Source organism: Pezoporus wallicus, unplaced genomic scaffold, assembly GCF_028554395.1.
Source record: "Pezoporus wallicus isolate ANWC-B61680 ecotype Strahan unplaced genomic scaffold, APGP_CSIRO_Pwel_v1 contig_11493, whole genome shotgun sequence".
Lineage (NCBI taxonomy): Eukaryota > Metazoa > Chordata > Aves > Psittaciformes > Psittacidae > Pezoporus > Pezoporus wallicus.
Genome location: NW_026635895.1, coordinates 801,523 through 815,271, shown reverse-complemented (window position 1 = coordinate 815,271; position 13,749 = coordinate 801,523). Strand labels below are relative to the sequence as shown.

The following is a 13,749-nucleotide window of genomic DNA, read 5'->3' as shown; positions in this document are numbered from 1 at the left end:
TGGCAGGAGAGAAACATGAGCCTGCCTGGCCCCACTAGGATCACCAAAGCAGCATTGTGGGGTACAAAAAACAGTGTGGCAGTTGCAAGTACCTGTGGTCTCCTATCTCACAAAGATGGAAAAGAGTGTGGTGCCCCTTTTCCTTCCAGGAAGCTAAGCCTAATTTAAAAGGAGCTACAAGTAGAGTAGTTTTTGTAGGCATGTGCTAGGACCGTGGGAGAGACTGTTCTGCGGAGGGGCAGGTGAGCCCAAATGCAAGAAGGGAACATCCATCCTGTGATGAGCTTTGAGGGAGTTCTTGCCTGTGAGGCTTAAGTAAATCTACCAAAGTGGAATAAACCACTTGAGTAAAGGAGGTTGGATCAGGCTTGGAGCAACCTGCTCTGGTGGAAGGCGTCCCTGCCCACGGCTGGGGGTGGGAACTGGATGAGCTTTGACCCAAACCATTCTATGAGACACGTAATTTTAGCTGGTATTTATCCTAATTTGGATTCCTGTATTTCTCAGAGGCTGTGCTCTCAGGGAGTTCCTGAGGTCCTGCAATCATGTGAGTCCCTGCAGTTTCCTGCTTTGCATTTCGAGGTAATGCTTTATGTTAATTTTATGTACCTCTGCTGTAGCACATGAGAATGAAGAGCCAGCCATGGCAAAGTTCTCCTCGTGAACATCTCTCTGCTGGACAGCAGAGACAGCAGGAGCAGCAAACAAGGAGTTTTCATGTATGGCCTAGGCTTGACGTGAGAGAACTGTGGATATGGAAACGAGCACACAAAATAGGATTAAGGAATTGTCTTTCTTCGCCGGATGGACTTAGCGCAGAGGTGAATATCTGACCTCTGAGGAAGCTAAAGTGGGATAGCTCCTTAGCGAGGTAATACTATGCAGTGCAGCCACTGTGAAGAAGGAGCAAGAGGTTAGTGCCAGAGCTTTAACTATGCAAGGGTTTTTCTGCCCTTCCCGATAGCCAAGTGCCTCGGGCAGGTTTGGTGCCTTCTCCATATCAGTACGAAGGAGTTTCTATTGCCAGTGCTTCCTCCTACCCCAGTGCTGTGATGTTCCCGCTCCTCCTTTAAAAGATGTGCAAGTTTTGACACAAATGGAATGAGAAAAGATGTTAGAATAGAGATGAGGATGGAATAAGGAGAGACGACCTGGCGCTGTGCACTTGCAGCCCAGAAAGCCAATCATATGCTGGGCTGCATCAGAAGGGACGTGGAGCTGTTGGAGTGAGCTCAGGGGAGGCCACAGAGATGCTGTAAGGGCTGGAGCAGCTCTGCTCTGGAGCCAGGCTGAGAGAGCTGGGCTGGGTCAGCCTGGAGAAGAGAAGGCTCCTGAAGGGGAGACCTGAGAGCAGCTCCAGTGCCTAAAGGGGCTGCAGGAAACCTGGAAAGGGGCTTTGGACAAGGGCCTGTAGGGACAGGCCAAGAGGAGCGGCTCTAACCTGCCAGAGGGGAGACTGAGATGAGCTCTTAGGCAGAAGCTCTTCCCTGTGAGGGTGCTGAGGCGCTGGCACAGGGTGCCCAGAGAAGCTGTGGCTGCCCCATCCCTGGCAGTGTTCAAGGCCAGGTTGGACACAGGGGCTTGGAGCAAGCTGCTCCAGTGGAAGGGGTCCCTGGCCGTGGCAGGGGGTTGAAACTGTATGAGCTTTAAGGTCCTTTCCAACCCAAACACAGCTGTGATTCTGTGATCCTATGTTAGCAAATACAACATTTATCTGTTTCTTTACCTGACAGCATGCTGCCCAGGCAACTTCTTCACAGCAGTGCACCGATGATGAGGAACTGCTCATCTTGAAGAGAGAAATCTCAAATGAAATCCTGTTCATGTTGGCATAGGTACTATACTTTCAAGGGGGGTGATGATGAAGGGGGTCTCTTAAGAATCCTTTCTTGTTGATGTTTCAAGAGACTCTCAGGGTACTGAAAATGAATCCTGTATTTTAGCTGCTGGAATGCCAGTGAGAGTGCTCTGCTGCCATCAGGCCAGCAGCTTTCCAGGCACCAGCTGCTAACGTGCCATAGTGCTGAAGCACTAACAGCTTTGGGGAATTCAAACCCCAGGGTCAAAATAAACTGGGATTAAGATGTTAAACAAGATTTATTTCTGTTCAGCATCTCCTGCCTCTCAGGAAATCCTACTAATTGATGACCAAGAGAAATACACACTTGTCTCTGTAGGAAGATTGTTCTTCCAGCTAATGAGAGCATGTTGTAACAGCTCCTTTTTTTACCAGGAAAACCTAATCAGGATAATAGGGTTGTTATGTTCTGTTGCTCCTGTCAAAGATGACAAAAAGGCAATTTTTTCTCTTTTCTTTCCCCTGGCAATGTGTTCATAAGGCAGGAGCCAGCCTGCTGCTGTATTAGAGTGGAAGAGAGGGAAAGGTGACCTGGGGACAGTCTGGCTCCAGTGCTGGGGAGCTGCTCTGGTAAGGAGGCTGTTAGTTTTGCAGCAGTCATTGGGAGACATGGGATTAATCACGTGAAGGAGAAATTGGAGCATTCCTGTTAATGACAGCAGAGTTAACAATTCCCTTACAGCTGTGCTGTCACAGGCTGTGGGGTTTCTCAGCTCTGCGTTAGTCGTGCTCCCCTGGCCTCAGCCCATGGAGTTACCCCAGGGTTTGGGGCTGGTTTGGACTTGGTGTGTCTGATGAAGCAGTTTGCTTTGCAGGGGTAGGGGCATCAGAAACACATCCACAAAAGCCTGTGTGGATGTACATAGGGTCTGTGCAAAAGGGAGAGGGGTCAGAACAAATGGAGGGCTGAGGACATCCTCCCAGGGATGCTGGGTGACCACTGATCTCATAGAGAAGGTGAAGGTGCTGCTGGTACAGACAGGCACCCACAGTGGCTGAGCTGTGCCATGCAGCAGCCCAGGACAAAGCCAGAAGCCTGACTGCAAAACACTGCACGGAGTTTACAACGTGTATTACTGTAGCCAGCTCTTGTCCTGGTCAACAGGATGCTTCTGCCCACACTAGATCCAAGACGTAGTTCAGTCCCTGTGGCTTTAAATTTCATGTTCCGTGCTCAGCCTGACAGTAAAGGGTAATTAATTAGCACAGGGCTGGTTACATTTTAATTAAGCATTTGCTTCAGCTGTGCTTGGGGGATTGCTTGTTGTACCAGGGGGACTGTGAGTTGGGCTGAGACCACCAGCTCTGGGATGCATAAACAGCTCACAGGCGTGAGCTGGTAATGGGAACCACTTAGCTGAGATGCTGAATGGCCATAGCATTGAGTGGTACTCAAGAGATAAACATTTCATTATGTTTAGAGAGATGCAGTAAAGGACATGAGCAAGATCAAGGTAAGATAACAGAGCAATAACAAGGCACAGGACAAAAATAGGATGGTAACTGTGGAGTGGCTGGAGCATAATGATGCCAGGTTTAGCAAGGTCTCTGATCAGCCCTTCCTTTATGCTCTGACAAGAGGGGAGCCTGGTGGCAGGGGCCATAACTAAAAAAACATTGCCAGTGCTTTGTTACTACTAGCTAAAGAGCAGCAATCTCTGTGGTATATGCTCCTAGGTGTCAGGTTTGAAAAGCCCTCATTGGCATTTAACTAATAGTAAAGAATGAATACTTAGCTTTAATCACGCATAGTTTTAATCCAAGCAGGAAAACGTGAATCGGTTTTGTACTAAGTCATGAGCATAAACTTCAAATGGATAAATGGGAACCAGTTAGTACAATTTATTTAGACTTCTACAGGGTCTTTGAGAAGTTCCTTCATTGGGGGCTTCTAAAGTTAGTGTTTGGTGTGGCTGAAAGGATCATAGCACCTCATCCGAGCAAAAGGCTCTAAGTAACTTCAGTGCCATCTCCTCTGACCATCTCCTGACCGTCTTTATAGCACAAACTGTTAGATTTCCCTCTCCAATCTTAGTGTGTGTTGGCGTGGGCACTTCCCCCTCTTCATCAGCCTAATCACATAATTAGCACTCCTTTGGAAAAGGAGTTGGGAAAGCACTGGGAGCACATCTGGCTGTGCAGCTCTTCTGGGGCTGGGTCAGCACGGTGGGGCAAAAGCAGAGTGAGTAAGACAGTATGAGCGAAGCAAATGTGTGAGAGGCAAACGGTGCGAAGTAGCTTTCACACGAGTAGAGCCCTGAAATGCTGCTTTTTCTGTCAGACACAATCAGGTATCTTCTCCCTGCTGCTGACTTTGGCTTAAGAGAGGAAACCAGTGAGAGGCCCCTCTCTAGAAGCATGTGAGACCTGAGGTGAGTGATCGAGGAAGGCTCAGAGGGGACCTTATCGCCCTCTACAGCTGCCTGATAGGAGGATGGAGTGAGATGGTGTCAGTCTGCTAAGGCAGAGAAGGGAAGAGCAGCAGGAATCTCAACAGCCTGTAGGAGACTGAGGTTAGTGTTTTCCCAGTATTGTATTTTACAAAAGTTCTTGAAACACAGAAAACCCGTTCAGTAGATAGATAACAGGGCAGCATCGGTGGTCACAGTATCTGGAAAGCTGTATCCTTAAACTCCTGGCCTTACGTGGTAATTTGCTGATTTTTGGTCAAAAGACTTGGTGTCTTGGGTGAGTAGAATGCTCCCACCTTCCATTTGCAAGGGGTGAGGAGGTGCCAGGACTTTCCAACAGGGTATGGAGCATCCAGTAGATCCACTAGATCAGGCGAGGTTTAGAGCACTCGGACCCAAAGGAGTAGTCTCCTTGTGCTCCCTCCCCATCCCAGCACGTGGGCACGCTCCCGGCTGACCTGTCAAGTGCGGATCCTGCTCGTGCTGCGAGGCAGTTGTTGCAGTTTGTGCTGCTTGGCTGAGGAAGGGCTCGGGATGAGCCGTGGAGCCATCTGCTCCTCCAGCTGACAGCCGCCTGTCAAGAGCAGCTTTGCCGGGAGAGAAGCATCTCGCTGTCACTAAGGAAAGGTCAAGAAAGGGGGGGCTGCGAGGTTCCTCCCTACTTCCACCATCTTTAAATCAGTCTCTTCCTTGCATGTTCTCCTGTGGCTCAGGCTCTGTGTCCTGGCCTCTGGTCAGCATCTTGGGAGCAGGGAAACGGCTGCACTGAGCGCCTCACCTCTCACATGCTCTTGGTGGGAGAAGGAGGTGCTCAGGGTTTGAGTTCCTCGCTCTTCCCTTGCTCTGTTCATCTCTCGATGCTGCCTTCTCGAGCTGAGGAGTTCCAGAAATGGTTTGCCTTGAAGCGGGCTCTGGTGAGGGTTTGCAAATGGTCTTTAGGAGGGTTTGTTAGCAACTGCTGGACAAAGGCCTCTGCTTTTCACATTTGCAAAGGATAAGAAGCTTCAAGGTCTTTAAAGGGCAGGATTTGAATTAAAGATGTTGTCAACAAGTATGAAAAATGGCCCAGCAGATAAGAAACCTAAAGAAATTTGACTAGGACGAGATCAAGATCTTGGTCCTGAAATAACCAAATGCACAATATAAAGCAGTAAAAAATGCTGCTTAACAAACGAGATCTGCAAAGCCACATCACGGTGGTATTGTGGAGCCCGGATTAAACAGGAGTCCACAGCATGATGATACTGATAAAAGGAGAGATAATTCGGAGTTCTTTACCTTCCTAGGAGTGTAATCCTCAGGACTTTTGATGTAACCCATCCCATCAACTACAAACCGTCAGGCCTTGTCTGGCCTGGAGTATCCATCTAATGTGGGACACTGCATTCAGAGCAGCTGTGGGCCAGTCAGTCCAGAGGAGCCTGGAAAACAAGAGAGGGCACTGAAAGGGGGAAATCTTACTGGAGAGAGCAGGAACATCTGCTCTATGGGGGACAGGGTCCACAACGAGGAAATGAAGGTTCTAAACCAGGAGGAGTATCTTACTGGAGAGGGTATGAAGGCACAGGAACCAATTGCCCAGGGAGGTGAGGTTCAGTCCCAGGGAAGGCCACTCTTAGGTGCTCACCAAGCCACTGCCCTGCTGGGTTGCCTCATCAGTGTTTCCCAAGGGAATACCAGCTCATGTCGTTGGGGAACAGGGATTTTTAGCAGAACACCTTTTTGTTGGCCAAATGAACCAGGATTCTTCCTTTAATGTAGAAAGCGTTTGTGCTAAATGGGCAGTAATTTCACCAATTTTATGCTCCATTATCCCATAGAGCAGAAGAAAGCGAACAAGTACCTTAAGCAGATAGACATGAGATAACAGAATGATTTATTTTGAATGCAGAATTTATGTTCATCAAGGCCTGTGCTGTCATTTCCCTTCATATGCTGAGAATTGCAGCCAAACCAAGTACCATGGCTCAGCTCTGCTTTGTGCTCATTTAATTTGTTCGTAATTAATATGTCCTACATCCTGCAAACCCAAGCAATAGCATCTGAGAGCCTTTTTTCTCTCCCTCAGTAGTCAGTAAACAGGCATCTGGCTGAGATGAGCTTGGCATTGTTTAACCAATAGACAGTTGTGTTTTATGGGATTGTGGCACACTGGGCTAAATTCCAGTCCCACTGGAAATCCCTGGTCCTGCTCCAAGGAATCCAGGATATGGACAACAGAGACGTTGGGGCCCAGTGTTTTTATTCTCCCATATGGAGACAGGCTGAGAACATTGGGGCTCTTCAGCCTGGAGAAGAGAAGCTGCATGGAGACCTCAGAGCAGCTTCCAGTGTCTGAAGGGGGCTACAGGGATGCTGGGGAGGGACTCTTCATCAGGGACTGCAGCGACAGGACAAGGGGTGATGGGTTCATACTGAAAGAGGGCAAGTTCAGGTCAGATCTAAGGCAGAAGCTCTTCCCTGTGAGGAGGGTGCTGAGGCGCTGGCACAGGGCGCCCGGAGAAGCTGTGGCTGCCCCATCCCTGGCAGTGTTCGAGGCCAGGCTGGACACAGGGGCTTGGAGCAAGCTGCTCTAGTGGAAGGTGTCCCTTCCCGGAGCAGGGATCGGAACTGGGTGAGCTTTAAGGTCCAAGCCAAACCACCCTGTGATTCTATGGTTTTGGTGGGTGGATCCATCCATGCCCTGTTGACAGCTCTTCACTGGTACAGGGGATGTTGCTTTAAGCTGTTGGCTGTTCTGGCGGGTGAAGTGTGGACTGAGGTGCTCCATGCCAGGCTGTGAGACAGGAGGATACAAAGGAGCAACTCAACATCTTGTAGCTAGCCTGCTAACTGATATATTAACTACAGATACTGAGTTTCCAAAACCTGTTTCTAAGGTGGCTGCATCTGCACTTGGTATTTCTATTGCACATGCAGTCCTTGTACCTGTTTATTTGGAGAGCTGGTTGGGGTTCCTTAACAGGCAGTGCTTGATTAGGAAATGATGAAGATGCTGTGCTTCCAACTTGAGCAATTTAGGATGAAGTTGCACAAATGTCCATTGGCCTGGCTTTGGCTGGGATAGTTTTCTGCCCAGTGGCTGGTGCACTGCTGTGGTTTTGGCTCTAGTCTGAGAATAACCCTGAGAACACACGGATGGTTTAGTTGTTGCTAAGTACTGCCTGGTCTAAATCAAGGGCTTTTCAGTCTCTCCTGCCAGTGAGGAGGGTTTATACTTCATTTTGTCTGTTTGAGGTGAGCATCCCCTTATAACCTATACTTCCCAAACAACCTTTCCAAATCCTTTTCCCTGGAGCACTTTACCAGGATCTCACTGGCAAAGTTGTTCTTCTGTTGGAGACAGGAGTTATCTCTTCTCCTTATAGAGTGCATCCTTATACTTGCTGTCCAGGCCAGTAATGTGCATTAATAGAGCAAGAGGCTCCTTCTCCCAGCGGCGTGGGGATAAGGAGCCGGAGCTGCCTCAGTCTCCCTGCTGCTGCTTCCCACGCTTCCCCAAGTGACAGAAACCTTTCATTACAAGGAACGCTGGATTCCAAAGCTTCCTGTTTGCATTCAGAGCCATTAATGAACCTATCCTGGTATTGGCAATGGAAATGGAAATCATCCCTTTCTCCAGAGGAAGGCCAAGGGAGAGGCAGGGATGTTTTGGATGTGCCGCAGCTCCTCGTGCTTTCTGGGGTTCATGACTTTGGAATGTGAATGTGGTGCTGGTTCCTTGCCAGCTAACTATTCTGTATGTTACAGGAACATATTTCTGTGAGGGCAGATGGTGTTCGCTTGATAGTCAGAATAATACATGAACAGCAGAGGAGATGTGGGTTGATTAAATAATTAGCATACTGTGACATTCTATTGCTTCACTGTAACTTAAAGCTGGGTCAAAATACGGGGCTGGATTACACCTCCCTCCCTCCCTCCTTCCTTTCTGTCTTCTGGTTGCTTTTATGTTCACTCCAAAGGGAAGTTCGAACGGGAATTCAATCCTCTCGGCCTGGCATGTTCTAGAATAAAAGTCATAATAGAAAGGAAATGAAATTTTGCTAAATGAATTGAAGTTGCCAGGCAACCCCTCGCACCCAGTGTAGCATCTACTCAAGCAGTTATTGCTGACTGCATGGCACGCATCAGGGTTGAGACCAAAACAGATGATCTCAGGAAGCCAGGGCAATGAGGACTAGCAGGACTGCAGGCTGGTTTTCGGTCACTGTGGCCATCTGAATAGCTCTTTGCCTTCGCAGCTTGTTTATGTGTCCACCAGCAACGTAATCAGTTCATCATATCGATTCCACTGCTTCCTGTCCCCCTGCTCTTGTGTTTTTCAATAACAGTAATTCCAGGCAGTTTGCTGTCAACCGAGGGAGAAACAGAGAAAACATGCTTCTCTCAGCAAGGATATCATTGTTCACTAACCAAATACAACCCAGCGGATTACTCATCCTCCTCTCCAAGACCTGTTATCTATTCTGGGGTTTAGGGGACTTTCTGGGAATAAAACCAAGAGAGTTGTCCCACTTAGAAATCATTATCTTGTAAAGCATCGGTGCTGATTAGAAAAAGAGCGTTGGCTGCTAGGTAAACACTGGCCAGGGTGTAGGGGAGAAGTTGCCATGGTACCTCGCAGGCTCAGTGTCTGAGGCTTCAGATGTGTTGTACCTCACTAGGAATGCAAAGGAAAGACATGAGAGAAGTTACCTGCTACTCTGTGTTAGTGCTCTCTCCAGTGCAGTCTTCTGGATGTCCCCAGTGCTGCCGCTCTAGTGTCTTACAGTGTCCAGGAAGAGTCCCACAAAGCTGGTAAATCCCATTTTCTTGTTTCGATATGAAATGAATGCTTCCCTGCTGCTGGCACTGCTGAAGGTGAGGATTGGAAGTTTATGTTTGGGAGCAGTCACGGCAAAATTGACGGGGGGAGGCAGCTCCTGGCCTCTGCTAAGGTAGCTGATGCTGGGAAGGAGGAGCAGTGATGCTTCTGGAGCAGCTCGAGAGGATGCATGTTCTCCCTGCTGCATTTGTCTAAAGCTAAAAGGGTGCTGAGGCGCTGGCACAGGGTGCCCAGAGAAGCTGTGGCTGCCCCATCCCTGGCAGTGTTCAAGGCCAGGTTGGACACAGGGGCTTGGAGCAACCTGCTCTAGTGGAAGGTGTCCCTGGCCTGGGACAGGGTTTGGAGCTGGATGATCTTAAGGCCCATTTCAACCCAAACCGTTCTGTACTTCTGTGATTTCAGAACTGGACCAGCTGAGTTACAGGATTCATTTTCTCCCTAGTGTAATGGAAGGAAGAAGTTAAACTGCATTCAGAATCCTCAGCAAGAACAGATACATCTTTTCATCTAGTTACTAACATCTACAGCTGTCATCAGAGGGGTTGTTTGAAAATACAGCAAGTTCTTCTTCCTTCTTGACCTCTGGAAGGCCCGAAAGTGCCAAGTATAAAGCATTCACTAGCTAGAAAACATTAAGAGAAACGGTCAGGTTCATACCAGGGTGCTTATTTGCAGATAGTGAAGAGGACAAGCTGTGAGTAAAAAGCAGATGATTTGTAAGAGTGCAGTTGGAAAAGTACGTTTATTGCACTAAGCTGTGATTCTGAAGGTCTGGGAGGGCTGTGGGTACTCAAATGCAGTTGAAAGTCAGTGGGAGCAGTGGCATGATCAGCATGCTACTGCAGCTGGGGATGCTCATTGCAGTTTGCATCAAAACCCTAACCAAGCAGACAGAATCACCTGCACAACGTTCTGACCAAGCTCCAGATGTAACTGACTCTGTGCCCTCATTCTCTTCATTTTGCTTCATCACTAACTACGTTCTTATAACCAAAGTGAGGGGTCATCACGTTAGTGGGATGTGAGGGTGGGTTAGGACTGAACGTCAGCACTTGGTTTGAGAGACCCCTGAGACATGCAGTAAAGCAGTTACTATATGTTATTCATACGTGTGGATCGCAGTCCACATAGGTAAAATGGCAGTGGCACAGAGGGGTTTGATCATGCACCACGTGTCATTCAGTAAACTTTGTCAGTTACGCTCCTTTAACCTGAAGGATTTAATCTGAGGAGAGACTCAAAGGGTGAGATTGATTAAAAAGCTCACAAAGAGACCATCACTGATACATCCCTAGTGATTCATGTCTGGTCTCCATTTTCTTCTGACTACTGATCTAGTAAACCTGATCTTGAGATTATTTCCCAGTGGCAAAAGTCCTGATTCAAAGAACCCATAAACCACCCCCTACCCGAGCTCACCCCTTTGCCTTATGACAAAAGCATCTTTTTGAGGCTTTTATGCCTCTTTCTCATGCTTCACACCAATTATAGTGAAAAAGAGTTTATTCTCCTTTATTATATCTGCATATAGTTTGGTTTTCCCCATTAGTGGCTGTTCAGCCACTGCAAGAGTTCCTTGTTTGATAACCTCTTTCTTCTTTCCATTAGCTGTTTGAATTCTGAAGCAGAGGTTGCTACCAGCTCTACCAGCAGTACCAATAAAACCTGCTAAAAACCCCAAGAGAATGTTTAAGGTTGCGTTCTGGATCTTAGCATCCATCTTCTGATGCTTTACTGAGAAGGTAAAAGATGTGCAGGAAGCATATGGCTGATGTACTGCTCTGCAAGATGCTGTGACTAGAAGTGCTGAAACACGAGACGCTGACTCAAAGGTGAATTTATATCTACCCCATTATATTTGCTTGGGTTGGTTCCAAATGATGGTGGAATGAATTTGAAAAGCTGCTTTTTCTATCTGCAGGAAAGCACAAAAGCATCCAAACCCCATCTTCAACTTCTTGCCTTCCTTTGGCGTTGCCAAATACTCATTTTCTCCACTTAGAAATAGGAAATTTCCTGGTGCTTTAATTTGTGCAGCACAGAACTCTTGCTTCCTCTCTGAACTTGCCCATGGCTTTCATGAGAAGAGGAGCAGTCTGATTGCCCCTGTGCTCCCATCCTGCTGGACACCCCACTGGATAGCTATGGGAAGCTTCCAAATATAAACCTAACGCTCCCTAGCTGTTTGCCAGCAGTGGGCAGGTCTAGACTCCCTGAATAATTCAGAGAGGTTCTAAGTTACTCTCGTTGCAAATGGCCTTGAAAAGGAAAACAAGTGGTTGGTTTGGTGGGGCCCCAAAATGTCCCAGCTGCGTCCCTGAACGTGTCTCCCTTCCCTTCCTCTCTGATAGCAGGGGAACACAAGGCTTCCTTTGCACGTTTCTGCTCAATTTTGTGTTCTGTTAGCAAGGAGAGGTTTATTTCAGTCTACCAGAGGAGATCACTGATGCCCAGAGGAAGGGCACTCTCCTTTGAGGCTGTACTGGATTTATTGCATTAACCCTGTTTCCCTCTGGAAAACTTGCTTGAAGAAAGCCAGCAGCAGGTCAGGTCCCTCGTCACAGCTGTACTTGGGGTTTGCATTGCTCTGTCAAGCCTTTAGCCCTCCCATTTTCTGTTTGTGCATTTATTTGCTCATGTGCTACACATGCAGTTTTGGACGTACAAATTGAGTTTAAAATGTCCAAGCCGGGTGTAATGATGAGATTATTACTGATACCATCAGTGCGGTCTTACTCAGTGTTGTACATTTATTGTCTGCAAACAGGAAGCCCTTTTCCTACAGGAGCCTGAGGATTCATTTGGGGTTTTTAGACCCTGCGCGTGTGAGCTTGATACAAACGCTGTGCTGGTGCCAAACTGCTGCTTGTACTTGCAGAATGCGATTGAAGGAGACCCACTGAGGTTTTAGGGATTGGCACCGTCTGAAGTGAAATTGTAGGTCAATCATATACTGCACCTATTTCACGGCAGCAGCTTCAAAATGAAGTAGATAGATAGCAGTAAAAGCTTTCAGTTAATAAATCCCCATCAATCAAACAAGTTGGCCTTGGTTTAGTTCTCGTCATGGTAATGAGTTATAAAAATTACTAATGACCAATCCTCTTGATTTTCGAACAGCTGAGAGAGCAAACACGGCTCCTGCATGAACGCCTCCCCTCCAAAACACCTGCAGCTTCCTGTGTTCTGCATGTTTGAAAACAACCAGGCTTCCCATCTCAGAGCAGGCTGATTCCCAAAGCATGGATTTCAACCACTAGTACCTGAAGGTGATGGAAAAAGCCCTCCATGTATGGGCAGGTTAGTGCGATACGAGTCTTTGGAAACAGGTATATTTGCAGGATGCTTTGGGATATTGAAAACTGATCCAGGTTTTTAAGACAATTGTCCCCCCAAACCAGTACTGGCTTATTATTTATGACTTGTTTATTTTTTGCTCTCTGCAAAGTATTTACTGAGGAGCTTTTCAGCCTGGGAGCGTTCTGTCATTAATGTTATCCTCAATGATAAGCTGTCACGAGGTACTGGAGTGAAAGACAACATAATAAACAGCCTGTGGCATGTGCTGGAGCACAGCCATCCGTTAATGGCTCCACATATGCAAACACCTTCAGTAACACTGGTGGTTTTATTACCTGGGAGGGGAGGGCAGGCACAAATGCTGATACAGATGTAAAGAAACAGGAAGCTAAGTGTCGTTAGTCACCAGTTCTTTCATAGGATAGTTTACTGGAGCCAACATCTCCTCAGGATCTCCCCTCCACTCATTCTTTAATTGATCAGTTCTCTCTATGTTTTTAATATGTAACTTGGATTAAGAACTCTAGGATAAGATGAAAAGGGGGAAAGTTGCGAGGAAAGAGAGGAATTTAGAGTGAAAAATCCTTATCTTGTGCATAAAGGGTATGATGCAGCTCTGGAGGAACGCATTCTCCGGTTTTCTGGTTTGTGCTTTAGGCTTCATGAGCTGCATGGTGTTTGGAGGCAGTGCATAATTGATAAGGTATAACAGTGACTCGATACATTTCTGGCACCCTTTGCATGCGGTTGGTAACTGAGCTAAAGTGTTTAGCCAAGAGGTGACAAGAGAATTAGTACCTGTCACCCTGAGCCCCACAAAGGCTGGCAATTACATTTCCGAATCTTATTTCCGCACGTCTGGGGAAGACTCAATCACTCCGAGCAGCACGCACACGAAAGAGCTTTCCAAAGAGACCTGTATATAAGTCCATCAAGCAATACCGTCTGCTCAAGCAGAAGATCAATTTCTAATTCAATACAAAGGCTTTATCTTAGATAAATACTTCAATTGCAATCATCCCAGCGCCTGGGAATGATCGGTGGCCTCTGGGAATCACACTGACACTTTGGTTCCCTGTATTAAAAAGCGGCTTAAACCTGGGACAGTGCTTGCAACGAGTAACATGAAAGAAAGCTTTTTATACCAAAGTGTAGAGGAGGGTCAGATTCAGGGTTGAACGACTGCATTACCCGGGGGGAACTGTAGGGATCCTTTTGGTTATTTGGTGCAATTTAATTACAAGGCAGGCTGTGTAGAATAACATAGCAGAGCCTATCTTTTTTAACAACAAAATAGAAGTGGGCTTAAGATGTTTTCTGGGGGAGCTGTGTATTGCAGGCTCTTTGCCATA

The 13,749-nt window shown here is 47.3% G+C and overlaps 2 long non-coding RNA genes across 2 annotated transcripts in view; one reads left to right on the top strand and one right to left on the bottom strand.

The window, feature by feature from the left end:
* The first annotated feature begins 3,286 nt into the window (after positions 1 to 3,286).
* LOC130593408 (uncharacterized) lies at positions 3,287 to 12,303 on the top strand. Its single transcript, XR_008970800.1, has 4 exons — positions 3,287 to 3,312; positions 4,140 to 4,230; positions 10,751 to 10,929; positions 12,218 to 12,303. It is a non-coding gene; the product is annotated as an uncharacterized LOC130593408 (long non-coding RNA).
* LOC130593409 (uncharacterized) overlaps positions 6,540 to 13,749 on the bottom strand; it is a 139,114-nt gene continuing 131,904 nt past the window's right edge. The window contains exon 3 of the long non-coding RNA XR_008970801.1: positions 6,540 to 6,583. This is a non-coding gene — a long non-coding RNA (uncharacterized LOC130593409). The remainder of the gene's footprint in view (positions 6,584 to 13,749) is intronic.